Genomic DNA, 25,945 nt, shown 5'->3' with positions numbered 1-25,945 from the left:
AATCCAGGCTTGGGATCTGCAAAGGCTGGCTCCAGCCTCCTCCACTCGACTGCCTGGAGCTCCTGGGGAAGCCAGCCTCAGTTTCCTCATCGTGAAACCTCCAAGCAGTGGCCTCCTCTTGCCCAAGACTTCCTGTCCGCCCCTTCGGGAAAGGCAGCGATAAGGCCCCCTCCCTGAGCTGCAGACGCCTTAATAAGAAGCTCCTGGTTTGAGAGTCCTGCGCCCTCCCCAGAGACATCTCCCACCCCTGCAACTGTGAAGATGGGGCGGTTATACATCAGGCAAGTGCTCCAAGTGTCCAGGGAAATGGGTAGGATGGGGGACACGTTTCTTTCCACGTCGCAAATGCAGTATTCACGCATTCAAAAACGATCGGCGTGCCCACCAAGTGTTGGACAATGAGAAAACAGGCAGAGCATCAGTGGAGGGGAAAATCCAGGCCTCTGCTCTTCAGCAGAAGTAGAGACAGAGATTGAGGCGAGTGGTCAGAAGTGCCCCTGCCTGGCAGAGAACCAATGCCCAGAGGCTGCGCGAGTCCTGAGTCGTCTGAGTCCTCTGGCTGCACGAACACTGCACTGCTCAGACTGCAGGGCTGGCGGAGGGGGAGGCTGCAGGGTCTCAGAAACACCGGGGTCGGTGGAGACCGGCCCCCGGTCCTCTGCACCGCCGGGTTTAGGATGTGCAGCACCGAATGCTTTAGTTCCTGACATGAATCAGGAATGTTAAAGAGACTTGGTTTAAAACCACCACCATCATAAGATAGATATACCCTCTTAGGTATTTCTTCAAAGCTGCACCGCCCCTCCAGTGAATGCCCTTGAGGACGTTTCGGCAATGAAAATGTAATTTTTGGCAAACTGAAGATTTAGCACTCTCTGGTGGGGGTCCCAAGGAGAAAGGGCCCACAGTCTAAGGAATCACCTCCCCTTTGCCCCAGAGTCAGGGTGGGGCTCACCTCCCCAGCCTAGCATCCTCCCTCACCCCGGCCCACAGACAGAGCGTCAGGTCCCCCCACTTCGCTCACAGGCACGGCACCATCAACCATCTGGATAAGCAGTGATGAAAGTGGATGATGAAACAGAGGTAACATCGCTTTTCATTCCAGATGAGGTGTGACTGTCAGGCATGAGGCTTCAGCTGGTCAGGCTGGCTTCTCTTCCAAGCCCTACATTGAGGGCTCTGGCTACAGCAATCCCATCCCTTCCTACTCGGCCTCCAGAGCCCATGCCCGGGTGCCATGCACGCTGCGGGGCCGAACCTCAGGGGGAAATGGGAGGACATGATAAAATCGAGAAGGCCTTTGGTAGCTTAGAACAGAAAAGGTGTGGGACTCACCTAAGCCAACATTGGCTGAAGCTCTTACCACACAGAGCACCAGGGCTCAAAGATGCCTCAGACCCTCGCAGAGTCAGAGTGGCCAGCAGTGGGACTTCCCTGGCGGTCCAGTGGTTAAGGCTCCACACTTCCAGGCTTCCCTGGTGGCGCAGTGGTTAAGAATCTGCCTGCCAATGCAGGGGACGTGAGTTCGAGCGCTGGTCTGGGAAGATCCCACATGCCGCGGAGCAACGAAGCCCGTGCGCCACAACTACTGAGCCTGAGCTCTACAGCCCACGAGCCACAACTACTGAGCCTGTGTGTCACAACTACTGAAGCCCGGATGCCTAGAGCCCGTGCTCCACAACAAAGAGAAGCCACTGCAATGAGAAGCCCGCACACCGCAACGAAGAATAGCCCCCGCTCACCACAACTAGAGAAAGCCTGCATGCAGCAATGAAGACCCAACGCAGCCAAAAATACATAAATAAAATAAATAAATTTATACAAAAAAAGAAAAAAAAGACTCCGCGCTTCCACTGCAGGGGGCATGGGTTCGATTCCTGGTCGAGGAACTAAGATCCCGCATGCCAAAAAAGAAAAAATCTCCTGTTCCTTTCCTAGACTGTGTTTCTCGCCCAAGGAGTTAGACATAAAACGAAGTGGTCATTCACTTGCTGATGAAGTGATATTATAACTCTTGATGATATGGAAGTAAGAATTATCCTCGCAGCCACAGGGAACCAGAACTGGGGGGTGGAGGCATGGGCAGGGAAGTCAGGAGTCAGAGACAGGCCTCTTGGGTCTCCGCTGATGGACAGTTTACCTACCATCCGCCTCAAAGCAGCAAACGCTCAGCTGGCACAGGCTGAGGACCTCCGTTTAGTTTTTCCAATTCCTTGGCCAAAAGGAGCGGCTGAGGTTTCTTGTCTTGCTTTTGATGCCAGACTTCTCCGAGGTCTGCAGCGTCAGCTCTGCACGTTCTCCTCAACACTGAGCACCGGGATACATTAAGCCCGTGAGCTGATCAGATATCATGCACCCTGCCACGGTAGCATGACGCCGGCGCCCCCGGCACCCAGGGAAGCATCAGGGCAGCTGCAGCTGCTGGCTGCCTCCCATCCTCCAGTCCCCACCAAGCGCTGTCGCTGAGCCGGGTCCATTCTCTCCCGGCACAGCCAAGGAGGAGAATGGCCAAGAGGCTGAGCTGTGCAGCGTGGACTGTTTCACAGTGAACCTTTCGGCCACAAAACATTTCTTTTCCAAGAGGGGCAGAGAGAAAATAAAACACCAAGGGGTTTTCAAATGCGAAAGCCCTCTCAGCCTTTGTTCTAGTTTGATGAATGCACAAACCACCAGGCAGTTGACAGGCAAAAGAACAAGGGGCGGGCGTGTGAGGAAAGCGCAGTTCATCAAGGCCAGCCTGGGGGCTCCAGGGAGAGGGGAGTTTGATGGATGTGAGTCCCAGGGAGGACTTCTCCCCCAGCGGCTCCGTGGAAGCATCCTCCTTGAAACTGGAAGTGGCACTCCTTAATGACCCGGAGCTGGCTCTCCCCGCCCCAGTGTTTCCTCCTGTCTCTGTCATTTGAGGCATTTCCCAGGAAAGAAGAGCTACCACGCATGGCAGGTGATGAGAAAACTATACAAACGAATACGTCACAGGGAGTCAGAATGTTAAGTCCATTGTGAGTTGTCTGGGAAGTGAAGTCTGATCCTGCAGGCTGGGTCTTCTCACTCCACCTCTGAGGGTAGGAGGGGATGGGGAGAAAGGCTGGAGCACAGGAGGTGCCCTGTTTGCTGGGCAAATGAATGAATGAGTTCCCAGCAGAGGCCTGAGTCTAGAGTGACTGGCTGGCTTCACTCACTGACGCACATTCTTCGGAGATGCCATGAAAATTAGCAGCAGGTACCGAGCAGCGGAGCTGCCAGCAGCTTCCAGAGGGCAGGCAGGCTCCCGCTCTGCTTCCACAGCCCGCGGGCCGGAGAAGCCGTCCATTACGAGGCCCGTGCTCTAGCTCACTCTCACCTCCGGCCAGACAAGCCCCTCACACACATCCACACAGAATCCACCTGGAACGACACCTCTAAGCCAGCAGGAGGATGAAGCATCCCGCCTTGCCAGTTTCCCTGGGTGACCCATCCGGTCAGAGGGGGCTGAGAAGGGACCGAGCCTGGGCTGTTTTCCAAAGGTCTGTGGCGTCTAGCCCCCAACATTCTAATCTTCCTGCTTCTGGGCCCGTGCAGGGGCTGCACACCCCTGCCCTCCCACCGCTGCACACACTCGCCCTTGACGTGCCTTTGCCAGTCCTCCCATCAAGAGGCGGCGTCTTTGCCCCAGCCCTGGAGTTCCAGTGGGTGCGGTGACTTGCTCTGACCAAGCGGCAGGTGGATATACATTGTGAGACCTCAGAGCCTGCATCTCAAGGGGTCTTGGAGATTCTGTTTTCACTTAAAAGGCCAGTTCCCTTGAGAATGAGAAATCACGTGGGGAAGAGAGGCCCAGCCAAGAGCCAACACCAGCCCAACACGTGCCCAAGGGGCTCCTGGACCATCCAGGCCCTGCAGAGCCACCAGGTGGCTGCCACCGCGTTCACAAGCTCAGGTGATGGGACCAGCTGAGCCCCGCCCAGTGCTATGGGCACGGCTGCGGGAGGATGGAAGAAGTTTCCAGTTAGCGTAACACAATGCTATTTACGGAAATGGATAAGATAATAGGTAGACAGCTGGATACTAGTCTATCATTAAAATACCCACAAGGAATATAAGTCAAAGTGCTAACAGCGATTGTCCCTGAGGGGCAGGATTACAGGAGGCTCTCCTTTTCTACCAGTTCGGGAACACTTGACGGTTATAAGGAGTTTGTATTATTTTTGCAACAACAACAAAATAAAAGCACTTTAAAAAAATTCACCTTGGGGCTTCCCTGGTGGTACAGTGGTTGAGAGTCCGCCTGTCGATGCAGGGGACACGGGTTCGTGCCCCGGTCCGGGAAGATCCCACATGCCGCGGAGCGGCTGGGCCCGTGAGCCATGGCCGCTGAGCCTGCGCGTCCGGAGCCTGTGCTCCGCAACGGGAGAGGCCACAACAGTGAGAGGCCCGCGTAACACACACACACACACAAAAAAAAAATTGGATTCCGTGACAAGCTTATTTTTCCGAAAAATCTGTTTTCATCCTGTCATTCCCCTGTCCGGGGACCAACACCAGCTCCCCACTGCTAGTCTGCTGAGGTCAGTCTCCTCTGGGGGACATTTCAGGTACCCCAGGTGAAGAGGCCCCACCTTGACAGCTTGTTCCTCCCCCTTCCAGCCCAATCACCAGGCCACGCCCAGATTGCCATCCACCCCTGCATCCCCGTCCCTCAAGGCCCAGCCCCATCTCCCCTGCGCTCCTCCGCCGGTCCTCAGAGAGCGGTCCACCCAACCCTGTCCTTGATGGGCCAGTGTCCTGTATTAGTCTCCCTGCACTGTGGGGAATGACTGCCCCTCATAGAAGACATTCACGGACACAGGCCAGCCAGCCACCGCCAGCTCCAGCTTCTCAGTCTGCAGTAGGCGGGGGGCAGAGCCCAGACGGTGGTTCCACCCCGACTCCCTCTCTGCTGTCCACAGCCTGCACGGTGGGGGGTGGCCCTGGACCGGCACTTCCTCCCCACCCGGCCCATCTCAGCGGCAAGCATTGGGAGCCCCTTTGCCATGGCCGCTAATGCAGAGTGACTCTGGCCTGGGGATGCTCCGAGAGATTCCCCTCCCCCCGCTCCGGCCCCACGTGCTGCAGAGCTGAACTCTGGCTTCAAACCGACCTGCCTTCCTGGGGGACCCAACGCTCTTCCTCACGCAGGACTCTGCCATCTGCGTGTCCGGACTGTAAACAAAGCTGTTTAGAATCTTCCAGGATGGGACGAGTGGAAAATGGCAAGCCCAGACCTCACCTCACTTTCGCTAAAGCAACATGTGTCATTCTACGCATGCCCAGCCCCCCACTCCCACCCAGCCGCACGCTGCTCCTCTGAGCCCTTCTACAGGGTGGGGACTCGCTGGGGCAGGATGTACCCCCTCTGCCCCGCACGCCCCCGGGCTTGCTGGAGAGCATGGGGCCGAAGCCTCAGCCTCCGCACTGGGGCAGGCGGCCAGGTGCTGTGTTCGTTTCACACTCCCCTCCAAGGAGGGGGCATTCACGACACAGGTATATACTGACCCGTTGAAAGGGCTCAGGTGGGCCTCTTAGCTGAGACAACAATGTGGGAGAACTGCCCCACACACAAACTTGCTAGGACAAGCACACACACACTCACCGCCACACATGCGCACTAGTGCATGGCCACACCCTGTCCCAACCTTGCGCTGAGCATCCCCGAGACCGCTCCCCTCATCTGTCCGTCCACTGTTCTCAGAGGCCTGTTCCTACCCCTGGCCCTCTCCCTGACTCTGAATCTGACACCCTTTCCTCCCTGGGGGTGAGAGGAGCACAGGATGTGCTGGGATGCAGCACAGGTACTGGGCCGCCGCCCGCCAGGGCTCTAGAAGGCCGGCCCAGGCAGAGTGGCACGTTGTTCAGGCTTTACAATAATTTGCTCGCTCTAATTTTTCTTGTTCACCTGAGGAAGGGCATTTTTGGACTCCGCACAAAGGTGCTGTGAGGGTTGGCAGCGGCCCTGAGCTGCCAAGGCCAAGGCCAGGAACATGCCAAGATCCTACACAGGAGGCTGAGGGACCCTCGGCCTTCCTGCAGTGACAGCCAAGCCTCCCCAACAAGCGGGAGGTTCCAGGAGACTGGCTGAGCTGCCTGACTCTCCAGGCGCCCTGGATGGTCCACCACCCCCATCCTTTCCTGTTTCCAGCACAAGGTCAGATATTTTAACAAATGCTGACGCTGGGTGTAGAAATGATCACGAGGCTCTTGGAAAGTAAGCAAGTATTCAAAGTGCAATAAATTTCCAGGCACTGGAAGGGGAGTGGGGAGGAAGGCAGAGTGGGGAGCGGGTGGTAAACTCAAAAGCACAGGTAGTATTAAACAACAGACACTCAAAAACCATCTACACGTGGCTGCCGAGTGGGGCCCAAAGTGCCACGCTGACCGGTGAGCCCCCCCAGACGTGTTCTTTCCGGCCGCACCTTCCGGGAGCCCGGCCACTGCGGGCTGAGTTTGGGTTGTGTTTTTTGGTTCGAGGGGAGGGCGGGTGGAAGCTGGCCTCCACCAGGCAGATATTCTCATTTCACCAGGCTGGGGCTCTGACGGAAGCTGAAATTATGAACTCGTTGGGCTCGGGTCCAGCGATGGGGCCTCTCACTCCCAAGGGCGTGGGGCTGGGGCAGGAGGCAGGCAAAATGAAAGGGGCGGCAGAGACCCTGCCGCTAACCAGACCGGCGCGCATCTCTGTGGACAATCTCCGCCCCCCCGCCCGGCTTCCATCAGGACCCAGATCACCTGTTCACTCATGAACCTCACCCCTCCCTCCTCCGTGCACCTCGAGACCAGGGGCAGAGGAGGTTCTTGTGAGAGGAGGGCGGTGGGGAGGTCCCCAGACTGGAAGCGGAGACCCAGGCAGGCCTTCGTCCACTCAGAAACCACGTTCACCAGCGCGAGAAGGCATCTGAGCGAAGGCGGGGAGAAGACCGGCCTGAAGAACCAACCAGCCCGTCACAGGGGACCTAACCAGGAGAGGTGGGACGAGAAGCTCCGCCGGGAGCTGGTCACCATCCCACAGGCGCAAGCGCAGGACAAGAAACGGCCAAACCAAAGGCTGTGAAGGCCAAGGCCTTCGGAGAGGATAAACTTCCTGTCCGGAAAGGCCTTCACGCAGGTCTCCCTCACTTCGCCTTCAAACAGACACACAGGAGGACAGTCGTCTGGCTAGCAAGGGCTGGTGACGCAGGCCCATCTGTCTCCTCCCTTGAGGCCCCCCAGGGCGGGCCCCGTGGGTCTCTGTGACGGGGTGGGACGTGCCATGAGCCGCGAGGACCCTCACCCACTTGTCCTCAAGTCCCTCCTCCCTGCCACCTGATTCTCAGCAGACTGGTTTCCCTCGTCCTGGCCTCGCGCCTGGCTGCACAGCCAGTCCTCCCGTAGGCGGTGCCCCAAATCCCAGGGCAGCAAGATTGAAAGCAGACACCCCCCAAGCCCCGGGGGGAGGGGGGAAGACTTAAAATGGGAGCCCTGCATCCCAGCTGCAACAGACTCCAGACTCCAGGAGGGATGGGAAGCAGATTCCTTGCCGCAGGTCTGCTGCGAAGGGCAGGGGCAGTGGGAATCAGATGGCCTGGGTGTGAGCCGCTGCTCTCCTGGCACTAAAGACGTGGTCTTAGGCAAGTCTCTGACCTGCACTCCACCTCAGCCGCTGTCACTGTGAAACGGGGGGAAATGATAGCTACCTCACAGGACTCTCATGAAAGCTAAATGAGAGTTAAATTAAGATTTAATACGATTTAAATTAAATTAGTTGTGGACATATGTAAAGAGTCTGAAACTGTGGCCAATGATGACAATGACAAATATGAATCCCGGCATGAGTATCCTGTGCAAGGCACGGGCAGGCCAGCCACAGGTCCGCAGCCACTCCCGGGACTCCAATTAATCTCCGCTGGGACTCAAAGAGGAGGGAATCTTTCGGCAAGAAAAGCTACCAGCCAGCACCCTCCTTCTCACCACACCACCCCACCACCACGCAGCTGGGTTCTTGGAAGGTAAGAGGTTTACAGATCACCCCCCAGGAGGAAGCCACAGGATAATACACACATCAATTAAAACATTAAAAGACCCAGGTCTGGGCTTCCCTGGTGGTGCAGTGGTTAAGAATCTGCCTGCCAATGCAGGGGACAGGGGTTCGAGCCCTGGTCTGGGAAGATCCCACTTGCCGCGGAGCAACTGGGCCCATGAGCCGCAACTACTGAGCCTGTGCTCTAGAGCCCGTGCTCCACAACGGGAGCCGTGACAGTGAGAGGTCCGCACACCGCGGTGAAGAGTGGCCCCTGCTCGCCGCAACTGGAGAAAGCCCTCGCACAGAAACGAAGACCCAACACAGCCAAAAATAAATAAATAAATTTAAAAAGACCCAGGTCTGTACGCAGCACCCCCGGAACCTGAATTGGCACCATCCACACCACCGACCTGGGTAGCTCCTGCCCAGCTCCAGCTCCACAGGGGCCTCGACGCACAGGTGCTAGGAACGATGAAGCTACCAGCAAGACCCCTGGAGCCTGCAGGAGCAGAGACGGGGACCCCCACTGAGCATCCTGGCAGCAGGTGCCCACCACCGGAGGGCCAGGGGCATTCCTGCAGCAGCCAGGATAGAGGAACACACACAGGTGGGATTGGTCTGATTCCCACAGATTCTTTTCTGGCCGGCTGGTGGGAGGAGACAGGAAGCAGGAAGTTACAGGCCTCTCCTGCTTCCCTAGGCTCCCTCCCTACAATAAGGGTGGTCAAGAAAGAAATTAAGAATACTGCCGGCCACCATTCAGAAACAGTGGGGAGGAGGGAATTCTCTCCCGGCTCCCAAAGCCCCATTTAAGGAGCTCATCAATTCAACGTCGAGAGCTGGGGCAGAGAGACAGCTAGAAGATGTCAACATCCCACTCTATCCTCCCTCCCCAAGCCACAGTGAAAGGGCAAGAGAGACTCTGGCTTTAGACAGTTTATAACACGTAGACTTTCAGAGGTCCCAGCACACAGAGGACCCAGACCAGCACTGACCTGTTTTCCTTGAATTTCCTGCGAACACCTTGGCTGCTGACAGATCAGAGAAGATCCCAGGATATTCCTGCAGGAAAATAAATGAAACATTAGGTAATCATTTTGCTGTGAAGCCACTCCAGGGTGAATTCTGTCCAGCAATGGCCACTCTTCGGGCTGCAGTCTCCCATCGAGAACCCAATCATTCAACAGCTGGAGAAGGCCAGAAAGGGCAAATGGATTCCAGCTGCTGTGCAGTCCACTCAGCTGGTGGTGGCTGCTAAAGCATGATGACAGAGACCAAGCCCTGACTCGATGGGAAAGACAGCCATGATCGACTAGTGATGTCTGCTACGGGTCATTCTAACAGTAAGTGTATCCGTGCCAGGTATTTGCCATCTCTGGGGTAGACCCTTGGCATCCAGGGATTTAACATTTGTAATTTTGACCACTCACAAGTGAGACAAAGTTTCAAGATATTGAAAAGTGTGTAACTTTACTGAGATGTGAGTTTGATTCACACAAATCAAAGGAATAGACAACTGAGGCTGAGGTAAGGGAATAGACAACTTTCTTGTTTCCATCTCTGCCACATCTAAAGTTACTCTTGAGGAGCAATAAAAACTTGGTGGGAAATGGCCATCAAGTGAGAGATAAAATTGTAGCAGAAGTTGAAAGGGTAGTTAATTTGGGGTGCGAAGATATATACAGGAAACATTTGGCTCTCTGCGGAAACATGACTCCAGAGACAGCCAGGCCAGTGTACAAATACTGCCGTGGATGCAAACTTGGGATTCTAGAAGGTGCAAGATTCAGTTGTGTTTTTTTTGGGGGGGGGCAAATGGGCACTTTTTAAATTATGATATAACTGGCATATCACATATTCGTTTCAACATAAGGATTGGATATTTGTACATATTGCAAAATGATCACAAGTCTAGTTAACATCCATCACCACACAGTTACAAAATGTCTTTCTTGTGATGAGAACTCTTACAATCTGACTATCTCAGCAACTTTTTTTTTTAATATATTTATTTTGGGCTGCATTGGGTCTTTGTTGCTGTGCACGGGCTTCCTCTAGTTGCAGCGAGCGGGGGCTGCTCTTCATCGCAGTGCGCCAGCTTCTCATTGCGGTGTCTTCTCTTGTCACAGAGCACAGGCTCTAGGCACGCAGGCTTCAGTAGTTGTGGCTCGCAGGCTCTAGAGCGCAGGGTCAGTAGTTGTGGCTCACGGGCTTAGTTGTTCCACTGCATGCGGGATCTTCCCGGACCAGGGCTCGAACCCGTGTCCCCTGCATTGGCAGGTAGATTCTTAACCACTGCGCCACCGGGGAAGGCCTCAGCAACTTTCAATTTATAACACAGTCTGATTGTTAACTCCAGTCACCACGCTGTATGTTACGTCCCCATGACAAGATGCGTTTCTTGCGGGCTTCCCTGGTGGCGCAGTGGTTGAGAATCCGCCTGCCAATGCAGGGGACACAGGCTCGAGCCCTGGTCTGGGAAGATCCCACATGCTGCGGAGCAACTAAGCCCGTGTACCGCAGCTACTGAGCCTGCACTCTAGAGCCCACGAGCCACAACGACTGAGCTCACGTGCCACAACGACTGAGCTCACGTGCCACAACTACTGAAGCCCGCGCGCCTAGAGCCCGTGCTCCACAACAAGAGAAGCCACCACAATGAGAAGCCCGTGCAGCAACAAAGACCCAACACAGCCAAAAATAAATAAATAAAATAAATAAATTTTAAAAATAAAATAAATTGTCAATTAAAAAAAAAAAAAAAGATGTGTTTCTTGAGAACATCCAGGTCCACGCTGAGCCTATTCTGTGCTCCTCGGAGGTGAGTGAGGGGCCGAGGAGAACACAGGGGCAAAGAGAATCTATGCCCTGAGGGGCTTCCAATCTAGTTGGAGGAGCGATGATGCCGCCCTGAAAAGAGCGAATGGCCCTGCATCCTCACCATCACCCAGCCCAGAATCCCCTCCAGTCCCCCTGCATCGTTTCCTCTCCACCCCATCCCGTCAATCCATTGATGGTCTCAATCCTACTTCCAAAATGTCTCAGGTTTGTTCCTCACAGCTGCCCAGCCACTCTCCCCACCATGATTTCCTCTCTTCACAGACCCCATACTCGCCCTCCATAGGCCTAGCCCTGCTTCTGCGACCCCTACTCAAAAACCGGCAAGGTTCCCAGGCCCCCCAAGGTTAACTGCAGTCCCCCCAGCACCAGCAGGCAGCGCATGGGAGACACTTAATTTCAATGCATGGATGGAGGAAATTCCTTGGCTGGACATTTGAAGCCACCCATAATATGGTCACTGTCTACCTGTCCAGCCTTTTGTCTCTCTGGTTCCTCCCACACAACCCACTCATTGGCCCGACTGAGCTATTCCAAACCCCAGCACTTTCTTAATGCCATTCCTCAGGCTGACCTTTCTTCCCTTCTGTAGAAATGCAAGCCACACTTCAAAATTCGCATCCAACACCACCTGCTACACGAGGTGGTCCTCTAGCATCAGGGTGATTTATCCCCCTGTTTGAAACCACATTCTACTCTCATAAGCTATTCACCTTATATTTTTAATTGTCTTTTTTTGGGGGGGGTGGGGCCACACCACGTGGCATGTGGGATCTTAGTTCCCTGACCAGGGATCAAACCCGTGTGCCTTGCAGTGGAAGCGCAGATTCTTAACCAGTGGACCACCAGGGAAGTCCCTGAATTGTCATTTTTTGAAGCCCTTTCTTAACCCTTTACTGCGTTTTATGCCCCATGAAGACAAGGACATTCACCATTTTCATTTTTGCATCATCAGAACTCAGCGCAGACTCTTGTACTAAGATATACATACTAAAGGATCTGGACCCCAGGCAGTGTAGAAAAGCCAGGAGAGATGAAGACATAAAATGCCAAAGGGGTTCCAAGGAAAAGGAGGTTCTTTGGGGATGGGTGGCCAGGGAAGGCTCCAAGAAGGAGCTCAGACATGAGTAGGATCTTCAAAAGAGGGGAAGGAGGGAGTGGGGAGGAGCATTTCAGGAAGGTGGAACAGTATGAACTAAGGGACAAGGAAGGAACGAGCGAAGCATGCTCGGAGATGAGTCTGGCCGGCATCGGGGGTCCCTGGGGGAAGGGGAGTGGGAGGTAAGGCTAGACAGGCCGGCCGGGATGGGTAGGGAGGATGTGCAGTGCCAGGCTAAGGCACCTGGATGAGATCCATTCCCTCAGTCCGTGGGATGCCCACCGCAGCAGGCCTGGGCCTTGATGGTAGAAGAAGTCCTATCCTCTCTTGTTAGTCTAGCCTCCTCAGCTAGGTTATAAATAACAGGCACCGTTGACTGAACACCTGCTGTGTCTGAGGCCCTAGCTACGTGCTTCACATACATTATCTCACTGCTCCTTCCAACAGCCTTGAGAGCGCGGTATTGTTATCCTTGTTTTGCAAGCAGGAAGCGAAAGCTCAAAGAGGTGAAGGCCCTTGCCCAGGCCTCAGCTGCTCACTCTTTTTTTTTTTTTTAAGTAATAAAAACTTTAATTAGCATTTATTATCTTCTAAAATCCGTGGTTAGTTTCTTGCATATACTAACCAATTTAATCCTTATCTCTCTATAAAGTATGTACCACAATATGTACATTTTACAGTTTGGGAAATTGAGATGTAGAGAAGTTAAGTAACTTAACCAAAGCCATCGTCTAATAAATGGTGAGATCAGAATCTAAAGGAAAGCATCCTGCTGTTTGCAACTCATGACCACTGCCTAGTCTCACCTGCTCACTCTTTTACTGAACAATACGGCCGGTGCTAGAGGGCCCGTGCCGGAGTTACATTCACAGAGATGACGACTGGCACTCTGGTCAGCCACCCAGACTCGCCTTACTCACTCCTCAAGGGCAACATTAATTAAGGACATAGTAGGAGCTTAATAAAGCACACTAAGTAGAATGGAGGTTGCCAGGGGCTGGGGGGAGGGGGAAATGGGGAGTTGTTTAATGGGTGTACAGTTTCAGTTTCGCAGACGAAAAAATTCTGGAGATCTGTTGCAGAACAATGTGAATATACTTCATGCAACGGAACTGTACATTTAAAAATGGTTACGATGGTCATTTGTGTCATGTGTTTCTTTGCCACAATTAAAAATAACAAATAGGAATTCCCTGTGGCGCAGTGGTTAAGAATCCACCTGCCAATGCAGGGGACACGGGTTCGAGCCCTGGTCCGGGAAGATCCCATATGCCGCAGAGCAACTAAGCCCATGCACCACAACTACTGAGCCTGCGCTCTAGAGTCCATGAGCCACAACTACTGAGCCCGCGTGCCACAACTACTGAAACCTGTGCACCTAGAGTCCATGCTCTGCAACGAGAAGCCACCACAGTGAGAAGCCCGCGCCCCACAATGAAGAGTAGCCCCCGCCCGCCGCAACTAGAGAAAAGCCCACGCACAGTAACAGACCTAATGCAGCAAAAAATAAATAAATAGATAAATTTATTTTTAAAAAATAACAAATAAATAAAGCACACTTATTAACTGACTGATTGGCTGCTGATAGCATTGTACACTGTTAAGATATCCAATGCTGAAAGAGACTCTAGAAATTTTTTTTTTTTTTTTGCGGTACGCAGGCCTCTCACCGTTGTGGCCTCTCCCGTTGCGGAGCACAGGCTCTGGACGCGCAGGCTCAGCGGCCATGTCTCACGGGCCCAGCCGCTCCGCGGCATGTGGGATCTTCCCAGACCAGGGCACGAACCCGCGTCCCCTGCATCGGCAGGCGGACTCTCAACCACTGTGCCACCAGGGAATCTCCTAGAAATATTATAACCCAATAACCCTCCAAAACAGAGAGCTGGTGAGGGGAGGTAACTTGCCCAGGGTTAGGTGATGTTAGGACTAAGTTCGGAGCCTAGGTCTCCCAGGCTCAGCAGTAAAGAATGGCAGAGGCAGCTGGGCGTAGTAGAAAACACAGCATAAGAGGTCAGAAGCCATGGGTTCAAGTTCTGCTTCTTTTTTTTGCGGTACGTGGGCCTCTCACTGCTGTGGCCTCTCCCGTCGTGGAGCACAGGCTCCGGACGCGCAGGCTCAGCAGCCATGACTCACGGGCCCAGCCGCTCCACAGCATGTGGGATCCTCCCTGACCGGGACACGAACCCGTGTCCCCTGCATCGGCAGGCGGACTCCCAACCACTGCGCCACCAGGGAAGCCCAAGTTCTGCTTCTTCCACTTACGAGTTCTGTGACCTCAGGGAAGTCATTTATTCTTTCTTAGCCTCACTCTCCTAAACTATACGGAGACAATTAAAAATAACACATGCGTTACAACATTATGTGTGAATCAAAGAAAATTATATACAGCTAATGTGCAGAGAAAGCACTTGGCCAACTACAAATTACTTTATTTATTTATTCTCTTTGGCTGCACAGCACAGCTTGTGGGACCTTAGTTCCCCCTCCAGGGATCCAACCCACGCCCTCAGCAATGAAAGCACAGAGTCATAACCACTGGACCACCGGGAGATCCCCTACAAATTACTTTATAAACACTAGTTACTGTTATTCATATTAACTATCACTTTATAGATTGAAAGATTAAAATCTGAATAAGTCAGACCAAAAAAAACTCCCTCTCCATTCTGGTCCACTCTCAGCCGTTCCAGGCCTTGCACACAGCAAGTCTTCAATGAGTGAGTGTAGGACTGAATTACCCTTCAAGTTTTACCCACCTCAACCCTCTTCCTTCCCTCACCCCACAACCCACAGCTCAGCTGCAACAGCCCTGCCAGGACCAGGCGGAGGGTAGGAAGCCAGTGTGAACCTCTGCCTCCCTGGCTGCATTCCTTAGCTAAATATAAATGATTTGTCCAGTCCATCATTTGAAATTGTCCATAATACCTCTCCTCCCCTTCCCATTACTTAGGGTGACAAGCTGACTGCACATCTTTATAGCAGAACATACATACAAAACATTCTCTATGGCTATTTTCAGTAAAGAGAGGGAAGCTGGCTGGTATACAGGGATCAGAGCATGAGTCCTCAGTTTTCTCCACTAGTCCAGGAAAGCTTCCTGGAAGAGGATACCTGAGTCACCCCAGGGAAGGGGACAGCTGCCTGTCAGAAGGGCATCCTCACATAGTGAGTTTGGTTCTCGGAACCAAAGAAAGGTGAACTGCTGCGGTCTTATCCTTGTTTGGGGGATGGGGAGAAAAGATCTACCCAGCCCAGGGGACCCCATACTACCCCAGTGCTTCAAACCTCGCCAGACACTACAGGCATTTGGGAAAGAGGTTGAGAAGGGACCAGTATCTTTTTCAAAAACAGGCGATCCAAGACTCCAGTTCTGAAATACACGAGTACAAATACTGCTCTCAGTAAGAAGCCAGTTTCTTGTTTGGACTTTTTCATTTTTTTAACCACAACAAAGTTTTTTAAAGTCCCAAACTTGGACGCACAGATGGACTACATCTCGGACCTCGGGGCGTGCCAAAGCCCTGTCACTCTGAGTACCGATCTGCCAGCGGTGGCGCAAGGAGTGGTCGGGGTGCCGGGGGGCTGCAGTTAGTATCCCAGCCCTGCCCGAGCCCCCGGCCCTGCCTGGGGGCGCTGTATGGACCTCCCCCAGCCGGTCCACTGGGTCACACAGTCAGAAACCCTTGACAGCTCCGGGGCTCCCCCTTTCTGCTGCATCCTACAGACCCCCATCCCTTCGCCTGGGATTCCGCCGTCCACTCCCGCAGCCGCATTTCCAAAAGGTCTTCCTCGAAACCTCTCCCCTTGCAGACTCCTCTTCGCCTAGCTACCGGGAGCCGCGCACACCGTCCCCTTCGGGCCTCCCGCCCCCTCACAGGGCGCTGACCCCACCCCTCCCTCAGCTCGCCCACTGCCGCCCCCCGACACCCCTCCCAGGGGCGCCCCGGGCCGCTCGCCCCTCCGGGGACCGGGTCGGGGGCTTGTGGGCCCGCCTCCAGCCGGCCGGGGCCCGTAACCCGGCACGATCCCGAGCCTCCGGCTCGCGGCCCGCCGCCCCACCCGCCCCGGGCCGCACTCACCGAGCTCCCAGGAATGCGGGGTCCAGCTCTCTCGCGCTCGCGCGTCGCCGCCGCCACAGCAGCAGCCAGCGGAAACAGGGGGCGGGGCCTACCCTGGACCGCGAGGCCGCGGGGCGGGGCGAGGCCGCGGGGGCGGGGCCGGACGAGGGGGCGGGGCCGGACGAGGGGCGGGGCCGGACGAGGGGGCGGGGCCGGCCCGGGAACTGGAAGGCCGTGGGGGCCGGATCCGCCGCGCGAGGGGTGCGGGCGGGGACTAAAGCCGGGAGCTGGCGTGGGCACTGCGGGCGGGACAGCGGGTACGGAAGGGGTGTGCGAGGCTGAGCACGGGGACTGGGGCCGGGGGCCTCCAGCAACCCCTGGCCGGATCCCCAGCGTTGGAGCTGGAGGGACCCACGGGCAGAACAGGGCCGTGCTGGGCGCGGGCGTCCCGGGCCAGATGTGGCTGCCCTCCGGGAGTCTTCCTCCTTCCCCGCCGCCTGGATCGGCCGCTCCTCCCGGGCGCTGGTACGACCCCTGCCCCTGCCCCAGGGGCTAGAGCCGCAGCAGGACCAGAGTGTCTGGGGTGGTCAGGGCCTGGGAGTTCGCGCCTCTGCTCTCGGCGACCAGACACCGGCCCAAAGCCGTCCGGTCCCGGCCAGGGTCGCAACCTTGCCTCTGTGGCCTCCCGCCTGCCCGCACACCTAGGCAGGCCTTCCCTGGCTGTGTATTAGGGACCGCCTCCCCGGAGAGGCTATTGGAGGACCCGCTGTCCACCTCCCCAGGAGTAACAGCCTCCAAGTGCTGGTAAAGGGCACCGTGCGTCCGGAGGACCTGAACTGCAGTGGGACAAACTCAGGTTACGCGTCTCCCGCCCAGGGCTTCCTATAGGCCTTCCTTTCTGGGCCTGGACTCCCTTCCAAAGTGACCACTGCACAGCCACCTCTCCTCTGCTTCATTACTGTCATGCAAATGTGTTCTGTGCTTCCCACCTGCACCATCCTGCACTAAGTGTGATTTGAGACAAAGGTTTTTAACCTGACTAATCACCAGGGTCCCCTTGGCCTTTCCTAGCTGGATGGCACTTTCTGCTCATCTCTTGGGCCCCCTCCTCTCATACACACACAATCTTGTTTTTGTCTATTAGACTTAACCCAATAATCCACCCCCCTGACTCCTCTTTCTTTCCTTCCAACCCTTGTTCAATGCCCCCCATAAAGTCTTCCCAGGCTGACCCCTAAGCCCCATTCTCTCCCGTCACTGTGGAGCCATTACCACATGCAACTAACCCTGCCCAGCTTCCAGAAGAGGAAAGTGAGACCCAGAGAGGCGAAGGGATTTGCCTGTGATGTCCGCTGTGGGAGTCATCTTACTGTAAAAACACTGGGAGGCAGCCTCACGTGGTAGGACAGGGCTTTGGAGCCAGCCAGACCCGGGACTGAACTCTGGCTCTGCCTCTTATGGGCTGTGACCTCTCTAGGCCTCAGTTTCCTCATCTGTGAAATGGGGTTTCATAATACGAATCCCACAGGGTTAATGGGATGGCCAAGATAGATGACTGAGGCAAAAGCACAACATTTGATGCATGGTGGGTGCAAACATTAGCCTCTCTCTGCCCTTTAATGGGAGATAAGCAAATCTGAAATAATAGGACAATGGAGCCTTAGGGTTGGAAGAAACCTTAAAAGAATCCCCTCAATAGAGCCACAGATGTAGAAAACAAACTTATGGTTACCAGGGGAAAAGGTGGGGGGAGAGGGATAAATTGGGAGATTGGGACTGACATATACACACTACTATATATAAAATAGATAATCAACAAGGACCTACTGTATAGCACAGGGAACTCTACTCAGTACTCTGTAATGACCTATATGGGAAAGAATCTGAAAAAGAGTGGATATATGTAAATGTATAACTGAATCACTTTGCTGTAGAACTGAAACTAACACAACACTGTAAATTAACTATATTTCAAGAAAATTTTTTTAAAAAGAAGAAGAATCCCCTCAGCAATAACCCAGAAAGTGGCCACACAGCTCACCCTCCTTCGACACATCCAGAGATGGAGGGCTTGTGCCTCTGAAGGCGTTTACAGCTGGGAGAAAAGCCATAGAGGATAAGGAAATATTCAACATAGAGGAGGGCAAGGTGCCTCGAGGTCTGTGGGGCAGACACTCTCCCACCGTGTCCACCGAGGACAAACTCAAACAAATGACCTGACAAGGAGGCAGGACACTCTTAGGGCAGAAAGACACCTGTGGGAGTTAAGACACCCCCCTAAGCACAATGTCACAGTTTACTGTACTGGGCTCCTTAGGAGTTTCTGTCCTGAGGATTCTGAAAATGATGAGGAAAACCCCCCATAGATGGGGTGTCCATGTCCAGGATCTTGGGGTACATCCCATGTACTCCTCTTGTCCTGGCACCGTTATTAATGGCCCCCCTTTCACTCTCAAAATACCTTGGTTTGGACAATAAATTACGTGTCACATTAACTCTGGACAAGGGCAGCACTCCAAAGAGCTTCTTCCAGCCCTGGACGTCAGCAACTCTTCTGGAATTTCTGGATCCCCAGATACTTCAAGAGATAGTGTGTTAGTTTATATCCCCTTGAAATCACCAAATCAAATCAAAAATGATAATAAGCAAAAAGTCAAGCTAAGGGACAGGCAGGACCTGCTGAATTGCGACCCCTAGTGGGGAGACTTCACACTGCTGCTGGCTGGGTTTGGGGGATACTCCATGTTTGGCCGTTGGTCTCTTCAAGTCAGCTGGTAAAGCAAAGAACAACAGCTAACATTCGCCAAGTGCTGTGTGCCGGGCACGGTTCTAAGTCCTTCACGTGTTCTGATTCGTTGAATCCTCATAACAGCTCCATGATGTAGGGGCTGCCGTCATCCTTCCACTTTACAGAGGAGGAAAGTGAGGCTCAGAAGGGTTAGGTAATGTCTTCCAGGTCATTTAGCTAGGAAATGGGCACAGGACTGTCTCCTCATCCAGTTTCCATCAGCTAGATGCTAATTCAGAGGCATCTCCCATCTAAGATGACTTCAACCATCCCTCTGACATGGAGATGATACAAAGGGACAGTAAGAGGCAGAGTGCAGGGATTTCCCTGGCAGTCAGTGGTTAAGACTTCGCCTTCCAATGCAGGGGGTGCGGGTTCGATCCCTGGTCAGGGAGCTAAGATCCCACATGCCTCGAGGCCAAAAAACCAAAACATAAAACAGAAGCAACATTGTAAAAAATTCAATAAAGACTTTAAAAAAAAAAAAAAAAGAGGCAGAGTGTACCAGGAGGTCTATTTCCACATCTACCAGGAAAGAGTGGTAGTTTCTGCATCTACCAGGGATTAAAATCAGGGCGTTAAACCGGACAAGAAAATGTATAAACCATCCATTAAATGCACAGTGGAGCTGCTCATTTAAAGAAACACTTTCCAGCATGAAAAATGAAACAGCTCCATCCCTCCCCATCCCCTTCAACAACATTTGCTCATGAAATGTGAAGAGTGGTTGCTGGTCACTGCAGCCTGCCAGCTGCCCCCAGGGGACCCAAACCCAAACCTCCCAAGTTCTTACAGTGAGGAAGGAAGAAGTGACCAACGACTTTCTTCTGCTTCCTTTTCACGCTTTCTCTTGTAAAGGACGCAGATCATCCCCAGGGCACCTCCTTCCTTCAAACTTCTTTCTCTTCCCAAGCTAAAGTGAGGCAGGGGTGGCAGGGCTGAGGGAGCCTTAGACCACAGGCGTCTTGTACAAGCCTTTGTTAGAAGGTTGCCAGGTGATATTTGGGACATGCTTATTCTAAATGAAATATTCATCACTTATCTGAAATTTCGTTGTTTATCTGAGTGTCCTGTACTTTTAACGGCTGAATCCGGCAACTCTACTTTGTTATTGATGGTTGCTGAAGCAGTTAGAAGACGTAGACAGTCAGAGGTCTGCGAACTTCTTCTGTAAAGGGCCAGATACTAAATATTTTAGGCTTTGCAGGCCATACGGTCTCTGCTGCAAGTACCCAACTCTTCCACTGTAGTACGAGACTCAGCCGTCGACAACACAGAGTGAGCGAGCATTTAGTGTCCCACTAAAGCTTTATTTACAAAAACAGGCATCAGGCCATAGTTTGCCAACCCTTGGACCAAATTAGGGCCTTCAGACTCCGGGCTACCTTCAGATGTGTTGTAGGGGCGAGAGTGGCTTGTATCCGAGTTCTCAGTCATGAAAAACTAAAAGAGACTGACCAAAATCACTAGCATAAAATAGACACGTAACTCGGAGTGGGTGTGCACACAGGCATGTGTGAGCCAAAGTGGGTCGGTGCCTGCAGAAAGCATGCACTTCTAGAGCAGGGTTGGTCTGGAGCTGCCTAGGTTCTGCGAAGTCTCGGTCAGCCCCTGTGTGAAGAAGTGCAGCTTCTCTGCTGGAATTCCTGGTGGTCAGCACGCACTCTGTAAAGACAGAAAGGCACAGGCAACACTGTGAAATCAGACAGAAGGTACAGAGGCCAAGAAACGCAGATCACCCCTGTGGAAGGCCTTCAGGTGAGCTAAAGCCCTTTGCATTTGCCCACCTGATGTGGCGTACGGAGAAGCACATGGTAACTGTCCGCCTGTGTGTGTGTGTGTGTGTGTGTGCGCGCGCGCACGCGTGCCACATGGACACCAGCTATCTGAACAGTGTGAGGAGCACCTGAGGAATTTGCTGGTCTGTTGGAATCAATAAATGTAACAGTAGTAGCCATACGTTTGTATGGCCGCATTTGTGTCAACTTTCTTAATGCTCTTCGAATAGTTCCGTATGCTTTCCAAGGACAATTCCACGATTTAAAACCACACTTGAAATTCTGCCCTGCAGACCACAATCACATGTGAAAGGACTGTCTAGCTAAAAGCATTAAACCCAAACGTGAATTGGCCACAGCACAGGAAATGTAATGTGTCTGGGACAAGGGAGTTGTGGAGGTCACAGCGCAGGGTTAGGGCAAAGCATCACACAGGCAGCAGACTATGCTGGGTCACGCGAAGGATTTTGACGTGCAGGTATGTCCGAAGATAAGTAAGTCATCATTGGAGCCTTTCAGACAGGATCAGATTTGCATTGTGAGACTTTCCCTCTGGCTGGAGGGGAGCAAGAGGCTTTAGCAGTGGTCTAGGCACGAGGTGAAGTTAGCTTGGTCCAGTCGGTGGTGGTAACAAAGGGGGATGTGGATAGACTTGAGAGAGACCTTGAGAGAGGCAGAAAGCGACATGCACAGAGTGGATCTGAAGGACTAGGGGCGGGCGGGGGGGAAGCTGTCGAGAATGACTGTCAGGTTTCTGGCCAGCCTCACAGGATGGTTGGCGGAGCCATCACGGAGATGGGCAAGAGGGGAAGAGGACTAGACTGACGGGGCAGACGGTGAGTTCAAGGAAGATGAGGGTTAACAAGCATCCAGCAGGGACTTCCCTGGCGGCCCAGTGGTTAGTACTTGGCGCTTTCACTGCCACGGCCCGGGTTCGATCCCTAGTCCGATCCCTAGTCGGGGAACAAAGATCTCACACACTGTGTGATGCAGCCAAAAAAACCACAAAAAATACCCATCAGCTATAGTGAGTTTAAGGTCCCTGGGGGTCTTGGCAAAAGCCATTTCTTTGCAATAACGAGGCAGAAGCTGTGCTGGGGAGAGTTGAGAATGGGATGGAGGCTGAGAGAGGGAGATAGTGAGACAGTTCTTCCCAAAATAGGCTTCTTCCCACAGGGAAGAGACACAGGGCAGGGGACTGAAGGAGGTTGTAGAGCTTGGGAGGGTTTGGGGAATTTAATGGGAGAATGGAGCCTCTGTAAAACCTTGCGGGAAGAGTCCTACTTCTGGTGTAAAAGAATCAGGTCCTAATAGAGCAAACCTCCCACAAGTAATATCTATACACCCTGGACAACATACAAAAAAACAAAGCCAAAAAAAACACACAAAAAACGCAACAAACAAAACCCAAACAACACCCGCCGCCCCCAAACCCAACTACCTGAAGGCTCTGGAAAGGGAACCCAAGCAGGGAGATTTTGGAGGGGATTCAAACGTGGATGAAGCAACTGGCATGAGGTGGTTTCTCAGTAAAATAAATTTTTCTACCTGTGCTGACCGCAGTCACTCTGCAGCATAAGATGGATAAAGTTGCAGCAGAAAACCCACTGTCTTTCTGGCAGGAGGAACCGGAGGATGGAGCCCAGAGCAATTAAGGTTGCTGAAGAGTGAGTCCTGGGAAGGAGAGAGCCAGAGAAGAGGAATCCAGAATTCCCTGTATAACAAACTCTGCCCAAGTCTCCCGACTCATGCCTGAACCACATCTGAGCAGGAAAAACGAAAGGAATCCCGGCAAAGATAAGAGAACCAAACTGAGACTTGAGTAGTTGCCTGCTACAAGGAAGACAATGTTTGTAGTTGACAATACCCAAGTTAATTACCTGTCAAAGGAAAACAGCAATGCTTTTCTAAGGGATAAAATAGAATCCAGGGCCTCCTCAAAATAACCTTCAAAATATAACCCAAAATTCTCGGCATACAAAGAACCAGGGAAATGTAACCCATTCTCAAGGGGAAAACAAACAGAGGCCAATCCCAAGATAACTCAGATGCTGGAATTATTAGACAAGGATTTTAAAGTAGCTATTATAACTGTGTTCAAGGGTATAAAGAAAAATGCATTTATAATAAAAGAACAGATAGGAAACCACAGCAGAAAACCAAAGTAGAAAATATAAAAGGGAACCAAATGGAAATTTTAGAACTAAATACCTGGAATAAAAATATTTCACTGCGTGGGCTTAATGGCTAAATAAAGATCCAGGGGAAAGAGAACATGAACTTGAAGATAGATCAATAGAAAGTAATGAATCTGAAAGAAAGGGGAAAAAATCAGAAAGGAAAAAGATGATAGAGTGACAGGAATCTGTGGGATAATATCAAAATGTCTAATATATGGGTAATTGGAGTCCCCGAAGGAGAAGAAAGGGAAAATGGGACAGAAAATACATATACATATATATTTAAAAGCTTATGGAGGTGGGCTTCCCTGGTGGCGCAGTGGTTAAGAATCCGCCTGACAATGCAGGGGACACAGGTTCGAGCCCAGCTCTGGGAAGATCCCACATGCCGCGGAGCAACAAAGCCCGTGCGCCACGACCACTGAGCCTGCGCTCTAGAGCCCGCGAGCCACAACTACTGAGCCCACGTGCCACAACTACTGAAGCCCACGCGCCTAGAGCCCGTGCTCCGCCACAAGAGAAGCCACCGCAGTGAGAAGCCCGTGCACCGCAACGAAGAGTAGCCCCCGCTCACCGCAACTAGAGAAGAGCCCGCGCTCAGCAACAAAAGACCCAACTCAGCCAAAAATAAATAAATAGATAGATAAATAAATTTAAAAGTTTTTAAAAAAAGCTTACGGGGGGGATCCAGTTGAGACAAAGAGCTTGAATCTATGGGAAAGATAAGAGACCACAACTAGTAGATGTTTCCATAGAAGGAGGGAAGGAATTATAGAAGTTAAGTATAGACACTTGGTCTCTTCATTAGAAGCAAGTCACAGGTGCGTGCGCTCAAGGGGAGGCGTGAACACCAGGAGTCAGGGATTGGGGGACACCTTGGGGTCTGTCCTCCCAGAAGGGAAGGGGATTCGGGGCATTGGCTGGGCACTGTGGTGCAGTGTGCTGGATGGAGGTGGCCGCTGGGTGAAGGCAAAGTGGCGAGCACTGGAGGGCAAGGGTCTGGCTGGGGATGGATGGGGTATTGGGGAGAGGGGCTTAGACTTTGATGGAAATTGTGTTCTCTGCCTTCTTCCATCATACGCACTATGAAGAAGAAATCTGCTTACCTACAAAAATATGTTGTGTCAAACAGGTTAACTTTGTTAAGTATGTATTGATTTTTATTTCCTCCCAAAGGCTGACCTCCTTAAAAAGCAGATGGTTGAGGTGCACACACTGAGACAACCTGAGAGAGGAGTCTTGAAGATAACAGGGAGAAAGAAAATGACAGCCCATCTCCAGCATAAAAGGCCGAGGAGAGCCAGAAGGCAAAGGAGAAAGGAGAGCGTCCCAGCTGATGCTTTGAAATTGGAACCCAGCCTAGTGAATTCCATAAGGTTGCAAGAGATGAAATTGTGTGACTGTCAATAAAATGCCCAGAGGACGGCGGCTGATAAGACAGGAGGATCGTACAAGTGAAGGGGGGTGCACCGGCAGCCCTAGCCAGGACGTCCAGGATCCAAGCTGATGTACATCCATGTGTGACATGAAAAAATTCATTATATTAGAATTAAAATATGTATAGCATGACAGTAAAGAAGCAGCAGCAGCTGGTCGCTAAAAGCTGGAATTTAAAGGGGGGGATCAAATGAGAAGCTCTCACATTTAAAGTATATTTTCTAAAGGACAGAGCAAGGTTGGAGGTTATTGGACACATCCATGTGAACTCACTTTCCGGCTCTCTCACTGGAGTGGACTGGGAATGGAGAGTCCTCCCTCTGTTCTCACACGGATAACGCGATCTGCACCACGAGTGCCCAGATATTGGTCACTTATAACATTCACCACTTAAAGAAACCAGGCCTCCCCGGAAAGCAGCAGGTTCCACGCCTCGGGGCAGAAAGGTCAAAGCAGGCCTAAGTCTGCTAGATGAGGCCAGAGCACAGCATTTCAAAGGACACGTGAGGCAGTGTGAAAAGGAAAAGGGACACAGCAAAACAAGGCAAAGCGGACGATCTGAGTATCAGAAAGGAATCAAAACTTACAAAAAGCCCGAGTCCCTAATGATACTGAATCCAGATTGCACTAAAAAAAGGTGTATGTGAGTTCCCAAAAATGTCAACTATTCCAGCAATGTGCACACCATAGCCAAGTGCTGGTTAATAATTAAGCTGTGAATTTCTTGTGCTGTTATCCAGGCAGTGAGACACCCAGGGATGAAGGAGGCACGGGGGTGTCTTTTTTTTTTTTTAAGGTGAGGGTTTTAGGAATTTTGTTATTGTGGCAGGCAAAATTTGACTGCAAGAAGCCACTCCCACAGATAACTGCCAGGCTGGGTGACGTCCAGACCCCTCTCCCAGCCTCACCCAGTCTCCAGGTGGGCGAGTCTCCGTATCTGTAACAGCATGGCAGCTCCAAACACGGAGCTTATATCCCCAAAGTGTAAAGTGTATCCGAGTCCTAACCCTTCACTGCAGTCACCTCAGCACACCTGTGAGGCTGGTTCTACTTGTCTTGTTTAGATAGAGGCTTGACAATAAATATAAATGTGACACAAATATATATTAAAACTTTTGTGATGGGTTTAAGGATGTGTGTAACAGTTAATTACTGCAACCATTAGGGTAATTTAATTTATATGTTATCTGGGTTTGGAGAGTAAGTTGAAAAATATAATTTATTTTCTGTTGCGGTTGGTTGGCCGCGCCGTGCAGCGTGTGGGATCTTAGTTCCCCAGCCGGGGGCTGAACCCACGCCCTCGGCAGCAAAAGCATGGAGCCTTAACCCCTGGAGCACCAGGGAATTCCCTAAAAATATAACTTAAAATTTAAATGCTTTTTAAAAATTCACATAACATGAAATTAACCATTAACCATTTTAAAGTGAACATTTTTTACCTGCTGTTTACAGTGTTGGAAAAGTATAGAAGTATGTGATATATTCGACTTGTGATGCTAGTTTAATACTGAGGTGGATTAAGTGTGAAGGTTAAACACCTAAATAAATCTGATTAGATCTTAAGTTGAGACTTGGTACGTTTCGTGAACAGCGTTTAAGTTCTTAGTGTTAAATGCTTAGTGGCTAAGATTTTGTTAGATTTATAAGTCTGCCTTGTTAGATATCTGAAGCGCTTAATTATAGTTTAAATAGTCTAAGCTAATTTAATTAATCCAGTTTGTGAGAGTAAATGTTTAGAGAATTTGTAAGGTAACCG

The 25,945-nt window shown here is 52.0% G+C and overlaps 1 protein-coding gene across 1 annotated transcript in view; it reads right to left on the bottom strand.

The window, feature by feature from the left end:
• Positions 1-16,120, bottom strand: part of TSPAN9 (tetraspanin 9) — a 183,981-nt gene extending 167,861 nt beyond the window's left edge. The window contains exons 1-2 of the mRNA XM_033404257.2: positions 16,028-16,120; positions 9,007-9,073 (exon numbers count right to left, since the gene is read on the bottom strand). The gene's annotated coding sequence lies outside the window, so the exon portion shown is untranslated. The remainder of the gene's footprint in view (positions 1-9,006; positions 9,074-16,027) is intronic.
• Between the last annotated feature and the right edge of the window lie 9,825 nt (positions 16,121-25,945).

The sequence above is a fragment of the Orcinus orca genome, chromosome 11 (genome assembly GCF_937001465.1).
Source record: "Orcinus orca chromosome 11, mOrcOrc1.1, whole genome shotgun sequence".
Taxonomy (NCBI): domain Eukaryota; kingdom Metazoa; phylum Chordata; class Mammalia; order Artiodactyla; family Delphinidae; genus Orcinus; species Orcinus orca.
This window is presented reverse-complemented; position numbering and strand designations above follow the sequence as displayed.